This window comes from Euphorbia lathyris, chromosome 4 (assembly GCF_963576675.1).
Source record: "Euphorbia lathyris chromosome 4, ddEupLath1.1, whole genome shotgun sequence".
NCBI lineage: Eukaryota > Viridiplantae > Streptophyta > Magnoliopsida > Malpighiales > Euphorbiaceae > Euphorbia > Euphorbia lathyris.
The window spans coordinates 34132775-34149218 of NC_088913.1; positions in this window are offsets into that span (position 1 = coordinate 34132775).

A 16444-nucleotide genomic window follows, 5' to 3' on the forward strand; every position below is an offset into this window, starting at 1 on the left:
TGGAAGCTGTCTTATGTCTTGGTTCAGTAAGAAGCAGTCATCAGTAGCCCTGTCAACCACTGAAGCTGAGTACATTGCTGCTGGAAGCTGTGTTGCTCAAGTCCTTTGGATCAAGCAACAGCTAGAAGATTATGGTGTTCAGACCAAAATGATTGAAGTCAAATGTGACAACAAAAGTGCCATTGACCTATCAAAGAACCCAATCCAGCACATCAGGATGAAGCATGTCAGCATAAGGCATCACTTCATCAGAGACCATGTACTCAAGGGAGAGATCAAGCTGACCTATGTCCCAATGGATGAGCAGCTTGCTGATATCTTCACCAAGCCATTGGCTCGTGAGCAATTCAACATACTTAGAGAAGCTATCGGTATGTTCAATCCACTTCAATAAATTCTAAGTATAATTCATGCTGAGTGTTTTGATTACATGCGGAGTGGCTATGCATACTGAGTGCTTTTACCATGCAAACTTATAAAACTGACCGATACACTCAGCACCTGAACTGTTGAGTAACTACGTTGCTAAGTAAAGCAACTTGCACAATTAGGGTTTGCACGCGTATTTAAGTAGCCTCTAGGATGATGTAAGCGTCATCATTAGTAAAACCACGCGCCATTTCTCGCAATTAATGTCAGTAATAACTGACTATCAATGGTGCAAATTCCCACCGTTCTCCTCGACCTATCAAATCAACGCTTACCGACTATAAATAGTGAAAGATTTCTCACTATTTACTTTCTACGCTTGATTTTCGCTCTCTCTCTCTCTCTCTCTCAAATCCCAAATCTCTAAGCATTTCCAAAGAAGTCTTCAAGAACACCATGTCTGATTCCCAGAATCTCTCCGATGACCAATGCGAAGACAATCTATCAGATATCAATCCTGGCTCTCCAATTGAGCAGGAACATGAAGAAACTTCTGATGATGAAAATCAAACGAGTCACTGATAGGGGTCAAAAACCCCTATCTTTGGGTACGGTTTTAGGACGGTTTTTAGGCTTATTTGGCTAATAAGCGAGCAATTCTCGCATTTAAATGCTTTTGTGTGAGTAAGTTAGGAATTGAGAACATTCTATTTACTTTTCGTCGTTTAGGCTTGTTTTGTAATCAATTTAGGCAAATACGGCCGAAATAGCATGCGTATTAGAATTCCGTTATCTTTTGAAGCTAATTGGTCCGTCAAAAGTCGCACCAAACGAAGCGTTTGCTCAAAATAAGCGATTGACGGATCAATTTGGCTTTTGGACTAATGTTTTCCGGAGTTTTTATGCGTGTGCAGGTGTGAAGTCGGACGAAAAAGGTCGCGGAACTCATCGAGCTTGGATCGAGCGCGCTTCGGGCGAAAACGCTCGGCGAGCAGGGCCCTACGGGCCATTTCTGCTCGCCGAGCAGGCTATGCCTGCTCACCGAGTAGGCCACCAGGCGCCTGCTCGGCGAGCAGGGGGCTGCTCGGCGCGAGCAGCCCTGCTCGCCGAGCAGCCTTTCCTGCTCGGCGAGCAGCCCTGCGGGAATTGGTCAAAAAGACCAATTCCGCCCCCACGAAGCCACGCTCGGCCCCACATCTTCCTACACCAACTAGGACACGAAAATAGGTCAAAACGAGGCCCGAGACGCATCTATAAATAGGGTTTTTCAATTGTAATTCAATATCTTTTACTTTTGTAATTAGCTTAGCTTCCACCTTGAGAAATCCTCTCCACCTCCTCCATATCCTTCAAACCTCCATTGAAGATACCTTCGAAGCTCCGTTCACCGAGGATTACTCAAGCTCCATCCTTAAATCCTAGAAAGACGCCTGCATTGGTAGACAAGTTCCCTGAAAGGGATTTTTCTTCTTTTATATTCTGTCTAGCCTCTGATACATGCTATGAATTCTAGGTTTATTGTAACTTCGTGACAATACATTCATCTTTGATATATAATATAGTTTTTGTTCATTCAATTGTTTTGATGTTTTAATCTTTGTCTCACGCTTTGTCTGATTGGTTTAACTCATTCGATAATCCCAAAATTAGGTTGGCACATATTGCGAGCTGAATCTGACCTAGTCAGTGCCTATAGGATTGACGACCCTATAGAAGATTAAGCCCAAATTACTGAGCCTTAGAGCTAGTTTCGGCCTTACAAGGGAATCACGAACTAGGGACTTTAGGAGGATAGGTCGGGTTAATCGCCTTGGACACAAGCGACTTAGTTTCAATTCAATTGCTTAAACATTCTATCATTGTTATCATCGTATTCCTTCATGTTCATTCAGTTAATTGCTTTGGTAAAAGATCAATTAGGGGTAGAGTAACTTAGTTAGGCGTAGAATAACTTAGATAATTTAGTTAGAATTAGATAACTTAGCTAGGATTAGTATAATTCAACCTAGGAGTAGATTAATTAAACAAACCAAACTCAAAACCCCCTAAGCCTAGATAACATCCGAGACCGAGTAGCTTGGTACTTGCAGAAATAAATCCTGTGGACGATAACCTGGACTTAAACCAGAAATTTATTACTTGATAACGACGGGGTACACTTATCCCTTAGTGAGTCCTCATCTCTAACCTTAGGTGGGGACGCATCAAGTTTTTGGCGCCGTTGTCGGGGATTTATTTCTTCTGCAATATCGAACCAAAGGTCGACTTGTTAGTTTAGGCATTCTTTGTGAATACTTTCCTTGTTAATCTCATATATACTTGTTTATAATCATGATTCTTTTTTTTACGTATCTATACCATTTATACTTGTTCATATACACTTATTTATATATACTCATTTATGATAACCATCCTTATTTATGCTTACGCTTGTGTGTATTCGTTTGTACGAACATGTAGCTATCAACTTCACCTATACGTGTCTGTATATGTTTACCCATACCATTCTTATACTTGTACAAAACTGTATGATTTGTATGATTCCCCTTCAGCTTTCATTTATTTCTGTATTTATCTTTTCTCAGCGTATGCCTACGAGATCAGCGAAAATACCGGTTGTCCCTCTTAACCCTGAACTTGAACGTACTCTTCGCAGGAGCAAACAGATCGGAAAGCTGAAGCAAGACGAGATCATCGAGCCTATCGAGCCCGTCAAGATGACTGACAATGAACGGAACAATGAGAACACCGGACCAGAGAGCGACACTCGTCTGATGAGTGAGATCCTGGCACCCCACCGACATCAGCATCTGTCAGGCATTGCTGCTCCAAACATTCCGGCAAACACATACGAAATCAAGTCTGGTATAATTCACTTGATCCAACAGACTGGATTGTTTGGAGGAGAAGCACATGAAAGCTCGAATGATCATCTGGATCGCTTCCTAATGTGCGCAGACACTGCAAGGACCAACGGGGTCCCCCAAGATGCTGCTAGACTGAAACTTTTACCATTCTCTCTGACGGGGCAAGCTTTGGAATGGCTGAGAACACTGGAGCCTGGTTCAATCACAACATGGGCAGGGTTGGAGAAGGAATTCTTGTCCTACTACTTCCCTCCCTCGAAGACAGCAATGCTCAGGGGTGAGATCACATCCTTCCACCAACCCGAGCATGAGGCGCCCCACACATCTTGGACTCGATTCAGGAAAATGCTGCGCATGTGCCCTCATCATGACATACCTAAGCATCAGTTAGTGAGCGTCTTCTATCATGGACTGACACCCACAAACAGAGCCATTGTCGACTCCGCAGCGGGTGGAGATTTGTTTAGAAAGACAGCAGCAGAGGCATATGACATGATTAATGAGCTGGCCAGAAAGAGCGTACAGTGGCAAGAACAGAAGCTCACCGGCCCCACTAGGCAGCGAGTATTTACTGTGGAAGAACAGGAACAAAATCCAGCTGTTGCAGATTTGAGTAGGAAGATGGATGTACTGTTGGCTACGCTTAGCTGACCTCCCACCTGCGTGCACTGTGGCGGCGACCACAATGGAAAGGATTGTCAAGCAGGTAGCCCTTTCGCTGGAGATGGGGTGGAGATGGTCAATTACGTTGGGGGGCAGCCAAGATACAATCAGAACTACAACAACGGTAACCCCAACAACTACAACTCCTACAACAACAATGGCAACTACAGGAGGCCTCAGCACCCGAACCTCTCTTACAGGAATTCAAATCAGAATGTGCTCCGTCCTCCTAGCGGATTTGTTCAAGAGCATAGAGAGAAGGGACTTGGCATGCCCCCATACCAACAGCAAAATCAAGGGCCAGTGCAACACCCTAAGGAATCTGACGAAGTGATCACTCTTCTGAAGGAGATCTCAGCTAGGCTTGCCAACAACGAAGCCTTCTGTAAGGACTTGAGCAATCAGGTGGCCCAGATTAATAGGGACAGGCAGGAAAGGCCACAGGGTTCTCTCCCTAGCACAACGGAGAAGAACCCAAAGATCCTGAGAAAGGATTGAGTAAGGGGGAGAAATCGGGTTCTCCTCGGTTTTTAATCCAAAGTTTGAACAATTTGATTCTGCATTTTCTTTCCTTTTTGTTTTTATTGTTGCTTTCATTTCCTTTTATTATTTTGGTTAATTGAGTTTTGATCTCGTTTGTTTTTCCTGTCAAACTTTGTTCCCCCGCACTCTATTTAAAAAAAAAATTTAATAAATTAATAAAATAAAAGAAAGAAAAGAGTGAGAAAAGAAAAAAAAAAGGGGGGGATGACTCATCATCCCCTTCCCCACCTTCTTCTTCCCTTCTCTCTTCTTTCTTTTCTTTTTATCACATTTTTTTCATTCTTCTCTTCTCCTTCTCTTTTGTTTCTTCAAAACCTAACCCCCCAAATTCTTCATTCCAACCCGAATTCAAGATATAAGGTATGAATCTTTACCTATTTTTGATTTCTAACATGTTTATAGGCTTAGATTTTAGCTTAGGGTGATAATGTTTGAGGTTTGAGAAAAACCTAAGTTTTGGGTTTTTTCCCCTTTTCTCAAATTAGTGTCTAGTTTGCTTCTAAACTCTTGATTTCCTTGCAATTTGTGTTAACATAATGATTAATTTATAGTTTGGGTGTGATTTCTATTCTCAATTTGTGAATATTTGGAGAAATTGCTCAATTTGGGCAAAATCCCCATTATAGCTCAAAGTTCAACTATTCAATTTATAGTTAGAAGCTTGTCAAAAAGGTTGTGAATTGCATTCTTTTTATGTTTTAGTCATTGGGTATCTTCAATTTTGCATGAATTTTGTGAATTTCGGGTAAAACAATTAGAGACCAAATGCTTATGATTTAGTCCCTAAGTGCCTAAAGCTATGATTGTGCCTATGAATGATTTATTGAGGGTTTATGTTGAAGCTTGTAAATAATTTCTAACTCTTCCATTTTTGGTCTATTCCTCAGGAAATATGGGTCGGAAAGGAAAAGCTAAGATCGTCGTCGAGAACGAAGCCGAATCGGAGGTCGAATTCGACGAGAGCCTCCAAGCTAAGTATGATCCACCCTTTGGCCTTATTAATGAACGTGAGGGACTTTTGTATGATAGGTTTTCCAAACAAGACCTTGCCACACATGTAATTGTCGATCAAGCCTATTTATCGAGTCTAGGGTTAAAAAAGGATTTCAATGAAATCCTCAAATTCCACGGCTGGTATAGACTAGCCACAACCCAGACTCCGGTTTATCACAATTTTACCATAGAATTCTTGACAACTTGGAAAAAGGAGCTACCCTTGGGCGGTGGGAAGCATTCCTTTAGGCTAAACGGTAAACCTTACCGCCTTGATGCTACCACGCTAGCAGCCCTAATGGGAGTTTATAATCACCCAGGGGCGATCTCAGACTTTGAGAAGCCTATAACAAAAGATATAGCTTGGGAACAACTCACAGGCATATCAGACTTTAACTCCCAGACTGCTAGCCCAATCGCTCTCCTAGACCCACTTCTCAATCTTGTCCACAAATTTGTGGCCCACAACTTATTGGGCAAAAATGAGAGCAATAAAGTCTCAAAGACGGAATTGCTCATATTATGGTGTGTGGCCAACCACAAACCCGTGGACAATATCAAGGCCATATTTGAAGGCTTCTCAAGCCAAACAAGTAGAAAACGTGGTTCCCTAGGTCTTGGACACCTAGTTACCAACCTACTTGAGAGCCAATTCAAGAATTTAGATAATCCCGAAATTGCTATTTATCCTACTATGCTAAACTCCAAGTTTTTGGGGAAATCTACTTTTCAAGAAGTTTTAAACAGGAACCCAACTAGAGGAGCAAGCTCCAGCGGAGGAGGAAGAAAAAGAGCACGAGTTCCACAACAAAGAAGGGATGAAGAACCTGAGGAAGAAGAACCTGCGACGGCAGGAGACCAAAGGGAACACCAAGCGTCGGGGACGGAGGCCCAGTTCCAAGCCATCAACACCATGATGGCAGAAATGCGGGATCTGAACCTACGGACCTTTAACACTGTTCAACAGATGGACCAACGGTTCACCAACTTTGAACAGAATATGGACCGAAGGCTTTCGGGTCTTGAATACGTAGCGGCTGACTACTGCGAGCGCTACAACATGCCTTGGCCATATCCCCCGGCCGATCAGTAAGTTGTCTTCTCCACCCTAACTTTTTACACCTGTACTTCATGATTTATGATGCAATGTTGGAACTTATTGCATATTTTTAGTGTGAGGAGGAGGGGTAGACAAACTTACAAAAATTGTATAAATTTTTAAATTTTTGTTGCGTCGTGTCTAGTTTAGGTTTGCGTTTTGGTGTTTTATTTTTTGCTTTATTTATGTTTTTGCATGTTTAGGACCTAAAACCGTGAACCTCCTTCGAATCTAAACTTCGTTATTTGTCTTTGAGGGCTAAAAACCGAATCTAAAATTGCATGACAACTAGTTTAGGCGTAAGACACAACTCTTGTATTTGTAAAAGCATGAGCTACAGTTTGCATTTAGACCCTACTTTTGAAGAAATGCTAAAATCATTACTTAGGTAGATAACTTAAGAATTGAAGGCATGTGATATTAAACTTGAGTTTGGGGAAAACTAGTAAACACAAAATTGAAACCCAAAGAATTGTGAGCTGAATTTGAGCCTAAGAGCGAACATCAAAAAGCTCTTTTTCTTGACATTTTTTGTGTGAATGCTTTGACTTGTGAAAGATTACAGATTTTGCACCTAATACTGTGTTGAACCTACATGCAATGATTTGAGATGATAAACGATGAATCAGCCTCATTAGAATTAACCCTTTTTCTTTACCTTGTTTTTCTTTTTCATCCACTCTAGGAAGCCCCTTTGAGCCGACATTTTTGTAGTTTGTAGATTTTTCTTTCGTTCTAACCCGTTTTTGCGAACCACAACTTGGTTCGCCACTTAACCCTTGTTTTTGCAAAGCTCGAACTGAGCCTTTGTTTTCTTCTAGCGCTTTATCTTTGTTTATGGCATTACAGTAGCAAGCCAAAATGCTAAGAAGTGAATGAGCATTACTATCCCAGAAAGAAAAAAAATAAATAAAAAATAATAATAATAATAATAAAAAAATAAAAAAATAAATTAATAAAATAAAAGAAAGAAAAGAGTGAGAAAAGAAAAAAAAGGGGGGGATGACTCATCATCCCCTTCCCCACCTTCTTCTTCCCTTCTCTCTTCTTTCTTTTCTTTTTATCACATTTTTTTCATTCTTCTCTTCTCCTTCTCTTTTGTTTCTTCAAAACCTAACCCCCCAAATTCTTCATTCCAACCCGCATTCAAGATATAAGGTATGAATCTTTACCTATTTTTGATTTCTAACATGTTTATAGGCTTAGATTTTAGCTTAGGGTGATAATTTTTGAGGTTTGAGAAAAACCTAAGTTTTGGGTTTTTTCCCCTTTTCTCAAATTAGTGTCTTGTTTGCTTCTAAACTCTTGATTTCCTTGCAATTTGTGTTAACATAATGATTAATTTATAGTTTGGGTGTGATTTCTATTCTCAATTTGTGAATATTTGGAGAAATTGCTCAATTTGGGCAAAATCCCCATTCTAGCTCAAAGTTCAACTATTCAATTTATAGTTAGAAGCTTGTCAAAAAGGTTGTGAATTGCATTCTTTTTATGTTTTAGTCATTGGGTATCTTCAATTTTGCATGAATTTTGTGAATTTCGGGTAAAACAATTAGGGACCAAATGCTTATGATTTAGTCCCTAAGTGCCTAAAGCTATGATTGTGCCTATGAATGATTTATTGAGGGTTTATGTTGAAGCTTGTAAATAATTTCTAACTCTTCCATTTTTGGTCTATTCCTCAGGAAATATGGGTCGGAAAGGAAAAGCTAAGATCGTCGTCTAGAACGAAGCCGAATCGGAGGTCGAATTCGACGAGAGCCTCCAAGCTAAGTATGATCCACCCTTTGGCCTTATTGATGAACGTGAGGGACTTTTGTATGATAGGTTTTCCAAACAAGACCTTGCCACACATGTAATTGTCGATCAAGCCTATTTATCGAGTCTAGGGTTAAAAAAGGATTTCAATGAAATCCTCAAATTCCACGGCTGGTATAGACTAGCCACAACCCAGACTCCGGTTTATCACAATTTTACCATAGAATTCTTGACAACTTGGAAAAAGGAACTACCCTTGGGCGGTGGGAAGCATTCCTTTAGGCTAAACGGTAAACCTTACCGCCTTGATGCTACCACGCTAGCAGCCCTAATGGGAGTTTATAATCACCCAGGGGCGATCTCAGACTTTGAGAAGCCTATAACAAAAGATATAGCTTGGGAACAACTCACAGGCATATCAGACTTTAACTCCCAGACTGCTAGCCCAATCGCTCTCCTAGACCCACTTCTCAATCTTGTCCACAAATTTGTGGCCCACAACTTATTGGGCAAAAATGAGAGCAATAAAGTCTCAAAGACGGAATTGCTCATATTATGGTGTGTGGCCAACCACAAACCCGTGGAAAATATCAAGGCCATATTTGAATGCTTCTCAAGCCAAACAAGTAGAAAACGTGGTTCCCTAGGTCTTGGACACCTAGTTACCAACCTACTTGAGAGCCAATTCAAGAATTTAGATAATCCCGAAATTGCTATTTATCCTACTCTGCTAAACTCCAAGTTTTTCGGGAAATCTACTTTTCAAGAAGTTTTAAACAGGAACCCAACTGGAGGAGCAAGCTCCAGCGGAGGAGGAAGAAAAAGAGCACGAGTTCCACAACAAAGAAGGGATGAAGAACCTGAGGAAGAAGAACCTGCGACGGCAGGAGACCAAAGGGAACACCAAGCGTCGGGGACAAAGGCCCAGTTCCAAGCCATCAACACCATGATGGCAGAAATGCGGGATCTGAACCTACGGACCTTTAACACTGTTCAACAGATGGACCAACGGTTCACCAACTTTGAACAGAATATGGACCGAAGGCTTTCGGGTCTTGAATACGTAGCGGCTGACTACTGCGAGCGCTACAACATGCCTTGGCCATATCCCCCGGCCGATCAGTAAGTTGTCTTCTCCACCCTAACTTTTTACACCCGTACTTCATGATTTATGATGCAATGTTGGAACTTATTGCATATTTTTAGTGTGAGGAGGAGGGGTAGACAAACTTACAAAAATTGTATAAATTTTTAAATTTTTGTTGCGTCGTGTCTAGTTTAGGTTTGCGTTTTGGTGTTTTATTTTTTTCTTTATTTATGTTTTTGCATGTTTAGGACCTAAAACCGTGAACCTCCTTCGAATCTAAACTTCGTTATTTGTCTTTGAGGGCTGAAAACCGAATCTAAAATTGCATGACAACTAGTTTAGGCGTAAGACACAACTCTTGTATTTGTAAAAGCATGAGCTACAGTTTGCATTTAGACCCTACTTTTGAAGAAATGCTAAAATCATTACTTAGGTAGATAACTTAAGAATTGAAGGCATGTGATATTAAACTTGAGTTTGGGGAAAACTAGTAAACACAAAATTGAAACCCAAAGAATTGTGAGCTGAATTTGAGCCTAAGAGCGAACATCAAAAAGCTCTTTTTCTTGACATTTTTTGTGTGAATGCTTTGACTTGTGGAAGATTACAGATTTTGCACCTAATACTGTGTTGAACCTACATGCAATGATTTGAGATGATAAACGATGAATCAGCCTCATTAGAATTAACCCTTTTTCTTTACCTTGTTTTTCTTTTTCATCCACTCTAGGAAGCCCCTTTGAGCCGACATTTTTGTAGTTTGTAGATTTTTCTTTCGTTCTAACCCGTTTTTGCGAACCACAACTTGGTTCGCCACTTAACCCTTGTTTTTGCAAAGCTCGAACTGAGCCTTTGTTTTCTTCTAGCGCTTTATCTTTGTTTATGGCATTACAGTAGCAAGCCAAAAGGTTAAGAAGTGAATGAGCCTTACTATCCCAGAAAGAAAAAAAAAATAAATAAAAAATAATAATAATAATAATAATAAAATAAAAAAATAAATTAATAAAATAAAAGAAAGAAAAGAGTGAGAAAAGAAAAAAAAAGGGGGGATGACTCATCATCCCCTTCCCCACCTTCTTCTTCCATTCTCTCTTCTTTCTTTTCTTTTTATCACATTTTTTTCATTCTTCTCTTCTCCTTCTCTTTTGTTTCTTCAAAACCTAACCCCCCAAATTCTTCATTCCAACCCGAATTCAAGATATAAGGTATGAATCTTTACCTATTTTTGATTTCTAACATGTTTATAGGCTTAGATTTTAGCTTAGGGTGATAATTTTTGAGGTTTGAGAAAAACCTAAGTTTTGGGTTTTTTCCCCTTTTCTCAAATTAGTGTCTTGTTTGCTTCTAAACTCTTGATTTCCTTGCAATTTGTGTTAACATAATGATTAATTTATAGTTTGGGTGTGATTTCTATTCTCAATTTGTGAATATTTTGAGAAATTGCTCAATTTGGGCAAAATCCCCATTCTAGCTCAAAGTTCAACTATTCAATTTATAGTTAGAAGCTTGTCAAAAAGGTTGTGAATTGCATTCTTTTTATGTTTTAGTCATTGGGTATCTTCAATTTTGCATGAATTTTGTGAATTTCGGGTAAAACAATTAGGGACCAAATGCTTATGATTTAGTCCCTAAGTGCCTAAAGCTATGATTGTGCCTATGAATGATTTATTGAGGGTTTATGTTGAAGCTTGTAAATAATTTCTAACTCTTCCATTTTTGGTCTATTCCTCAGGAAATATGGGTCGGAAAGGAAAAGCTAAGATCGTCGTCGAGAACGAAGCCGAATCGGAGGTCGAATTCGACGAGAGCCTCCAAGCTAAGTATGATCCACCCTTTGGCCTTATTGATGAACGTGAGGGACTTTTGTATGATAGGTTTTCCAAACAAGACCTTGCCACACATGTAATTGTCGATCAAGCCTATTTATCGAGTCTAGGGTTAAAAAAGGATTTCAATGAAATCCTCAAATTCCACGGCTGGTATAGACTAGCCACAACCCAGACTCCGGTTTATCACAATTTTACCATAGAATTCTTGACAACTTGGAAAAAGGAGCTACCCTTGGGCGGTGGGAAGCATTCCTTTAGGCTAAACGGTAAACCTTACCGCCTTGATGCTACCACGCTAGCAGCCCTAATGGGAGTTTATAATCACCCAGGGGCGATCTCAGACTTTGAGAAGCCTATAACAAAAGATATAGCTTGGGAACAACTCACAGGCATATCAGACTTTAACTCCCAGACTGCTAGCCCAATCGCTCTCTTAGACCCACTTCTCAATCTTGTCCACAAATTTGTGGCCCACAACTTATTGGGCAAAAATTAGAGCAATAAAGTCTCAAAGACGGAATTGCTCATATTATGGTGTGTGGCCAACCACAAACCCGTGGACAATATCAAGGCCATATTTGAAGGCTTCTCAAGCCAAACAAGTAGAAAATGTGGTTCCCTAGGTCTTGGACACCTAGTTACCAACCTACTTGAGAGCCAATTCAAGAATTTAGATAATCTCGAAATTGCTATTTATCCTACTCTGCTAAACTCCAAGTTTTTGGGGAAATCTACTTTTCAAGAAGTTTTAAACAGGAACCCAACTGGAGGAGCAAGCTCCAGCGGAGGAGGAAGAAAAAGAGCACGAGTTCCACAACAAAGAAGGGATGAAGAACCTGAGGAAGAAGAACCTGCGACGGCAGGAGACCAAAGGGAACACCAAGCGTCGGGGACAGAGGCCCAGTTCCAAGCCATCAACACCATGATGGCAGAAATGCGGGATCTGAACCTACGGACCTTTAACACTGTTCAACAGATGGACCAACGGTTCACCAACTTTGAACAGAATATGGACCGAAGGCTTTCGGGTCTTGAATACGTAGCGGCTGACTACTGCGAGCGCTACAACATGCCTTGGAACAGAAAAAGGGGGAAAAGAAAAACAGAAAAAGAAAAGAAAAGAGACGAACAAAAGGGAAGAACTCCATTCCCCAGTTCCTAAAAATAAAAATAAAAACGTCTCAAGAGAGCATCCCAAAAACAAAAATAATAAGGGATGAATAAAAAGCTCAGTCACTTCATGATTGCTAAAGCCATTTTAACTCCGTTTTTGTAGCGCTAGAACATTTAACCCTTGTTGTACCTTTAACCCTCTAACCACATTACAACCCCAATTAGAGGCTGTTTTGATATCATCGGAGTCATATAGCATAGTAGAGGAACTCGGATGAACGTGCAAAATCAACGTAATCCTAAGCAAGAACATAAGCCGAGAGTAAACACCTTAGCCACCAAAAATTGTGTGAATGAGTGAACTACCTATGGTGAGGTGTTTTACTTAGCGATCCCCTCAAGCTCGTTTAATTGAACATGTGTCCATTTGCTTAAAACTATAACCCATGATAATTGAGATGCGGCTTTTGGATATCGTGTCTCTACTTTGTACTTCCGAATGCATGTAATTACAGATGCTCGAAATTATGTCAAGCACCTAGTCAAACTGGGAAGTTTTCTAGCTCGCTTGTGATGGCGGGTTTAGTTTTTTTTAGTTTACTTGGGGACAAGTAAAGTTTTAAGTGCGAGGAGGTTTGATAGGGGTCAAAAACCCCTATCTTTGGGTACGGTTTTAGGACGGTTTTTAGGGTTATTTGGCTAATAAGCGAGCAATTCTCGCATTTAAATGCTTTTGTGTGAGTAAGTTAGGAATTGAGAACATTCTATTTACTTTTCATCGTTTAGGCTTGTTTTGTAATCAATTTAGGCAAATACGGCCGAAATAGCATGCGTATTAGAATTCCGTTATCTTTTGAAGCTAATTGGTCCGTCAAAAGTCGCACCAAACGAAGCGTTTGCTCAAAATAAGCGATTGACGGATCAATTTGGCTTTTGGACTAATGTTTTCCGGAGTTTTTATGCGTGTGCAGGTGTGAAGTCGGACGAAAAAGGTCGCGGAACTCATCGAGCTTGGATCGAGCGTGCTTCGGGCGAAAACGCTCGGCGAGCAGGGCCCTACGGGCCATTTCTGCTCGCCGAGCAGGGCGCCAGAGGCCTGCTCGTCGAGCAGGCCACCAGGCGCCACGGTCAGCACGACAAACCTATGGATGAAGTCAGCATCCTCGGTATTGACCCCAACACGGAACACTCAACTCCTTCTAAGAGGAAGAAGAAGGACAAGGGAAAGAACTCTCAGGAGAGGACCTTTAAATCCGTATTCTCTGATGTTGAGAACCTCGAAGTCATCCCTTCACGATGGTTCTCCAAGAGCTTCGTCGAAGCTGAGAAGCCCTACAGCGACTGGATATCTAAGAACGGATGGACCAAACTCTTTTCTCTCAGCGGCCTGACCTACCCAAGGCTAGTGACTGAGTTCTACTCAAACTTACTGGTGGCACAAGACGATGTTGATTTCATGGTCACATATGTAAACAAAAAACAAATCATCATCGATCCCTCATACATGTGCATTCTCTTAAACCTAAAGGCGGAAGGAGCTGAATTAAGGAAAACCAATGACTATAAACGAGTTAAGTACAAAGCTGAGTTCTGTAAGCCAGAAGGTCACGTCGGTGAAGTATCGTGCACCTCACTTAGTCAGCATCAAAGACAAGCTCACTATCTCCTGACCAACTATATGTTCCCAAAGATCAACTCCACATCTTCCGCATCCAACTTCGAGCAGTGCTTCCTCTGGCACATGTTAAACTACAAACCTCTAAACATGCCTGTATTTCTGATCGGCGCATTTCAACGAAGCACTGGAGCTCTTCGTCTGGGATCGCTCATCATCGAAATCCTCAAGGATCATAAGATTAGCTTCAAAGGTGAGGAGAGTATAGTAGGCATAGAAATCACCATTGAGATCCTAGCTAGACTATCACATAGTCTTCCTTTCAAATCCAAATCGAAGAAAGGAAAGGATACTGTGGATGAAGAGGAGGATGAGCTGCCCAGTAAAGGGAAGAAGAGAAAGGTAGACACATCAGCTGCACCAAAGACTATGCCAGCACTCCAAACTGCCAAAAGAATTAAAGTGGTACTAGCCAATCCCACTCGAGCTGAGCTTGCTAAGAAGAAAGCTGACCTGTCTAAGCCTTCCCAAAAACGACCCACTGTTGTCCAAGAAATTGAGGATGAGCATGAGGAAACTGAGCCACCCCTAAAGAGGAAGAAGGGTTCTGGAGATACACCATTGAACGCAATTCCTCTTGGTTTTGCTGTTCCAAAGGACTCCTTCTTCCTGCGAGCTCAGGAAACTGATAACATTGAAACCACCTCTAATACTCAACAAGAAAAGTCTGTCTTTGCTGAGAAGACAATGAAGACATCACCAAGTTGAGGATGTCCCAAACATCACCACTGTTGATCAAACTCCATCTCCAAAACAATCCAAAGATGGCAGCGAAAGGAGATTCAAAAAGAAATCACGCAAACCACCAGTGTTTGATATATTGGATGATTCCCCTCTGCATGACCCTATTGTTAATCTGACTGACTTGGACTTCAATTTCTTCTCCAAACCCATTGCCAAGTCCTCACCAGTCAAGGAAAAACAAGCCTCTGTTTCTCACAGTCAGGAACATGCCGAAGCTGACGCTCCTCAGGGTCAGAAATCTGCCGACACCGCTGCTCATGCCTCAACTGAGCATGTGATCGAAGAACCTACTGTTCAAGAAAATGAACAAGTACCTGAGAAAACTCCTGCCCAGGACAATCTCGAGCCGACTCCTCCACAAGTCAATACTCAACTCCAAAATGATACTGAGCAGGTAGATATTGCTGCTGCGCAAACTGTTGGGGTTTAGTGTCCTATAGACAATTGTTTTAGGATACAAACTTAATGTAAATGAATTGTTCTTTATATCATTTGTTTAATGAGATATATGTTTTATAACTATATAAAGGCAATCCCTTTTAAGCACTAAATAAAGTCTAATAAAAGGAAATCCGTAAGTTTATTTAAAGTGATTATAAAGTGTTCATACAAGCATGAAGTGAGACAAAACTTTATAGTAAACTGATAAACTTAAAACCACCCCAAGTCAAGTGATATGTTTGGGATTGACATATCACTGTTGAGACTTGTATGTAACAATGTCTTCTGTCCGACAGAAAGCTGATCTCACAAGCTTCATATATACAGATATCTGGACAGTTACATAGATCCGATGAAACGTTGTTCATTAGGATTGGGGATCCGATTTGAGATAACAGGATGGGTAGATTCATCATTGTCACCTGTTCATCTCATTGGTATTAATAGGTATAACTAATCCTCAGACTCAAAGGAATATTAATTGGTATTCTGGATTACGGAATGTGATGCTTTGACTCTGGTGTAACACGATCCTTAACAGAGATGACTCTAGGGTGTGAACAGTAGACATTGGGTATCACAGGAAGTAATTGTGGAGTCATTATATATTGGATTAAGCATTTATCACTCCCGATAAATGGGAGATACATCCATAGATCGCTTGTGGAAGACTCGACTCTAAATCCTTGCAAGGTGATAGCTTAAGAGTAAGAAATACAGATTTCACTTAACCTATCTTTTTGAGTTGACTCGGCCTGTACAAGTAAAACGAACGTCTCGCTATATGTGACTTGACATCACCCATAGTCATAAGATTCAGTTCAAGGATGTAGTTGATAAAGGATCGAATTATACTGTAACTAATACGGAAAGGTTAACGACAGAATCAACTTGTCTTCTTATAGCTCTGGGGGAATGATTACGGACTTGCTAATCACATACTCTGTACATCATTCCGTTATGCAAAGATTAAATATAATTCTTTGAAAATTAATTTAATAACGTTGCATACGGCTAGAAGCAATAAGAACCTAATGGGTCACACATAAGACTTGGAACCTAAAAGAGAGATAGATGTTAATTAATTGATGGAAGCCCAATTGAGCCCAGTAAGGCCCATGGACCAAGGGGGGTCGAAATTCATGTAACTAAATACATGAATAATTAATTTGATTTTGTTATTCCTAATTAGATTAGGATTATGAATTAAATTAATTAAGAGATAAATAAGTTAGGAGTTTTAATTAGATTAAAATACTCCTA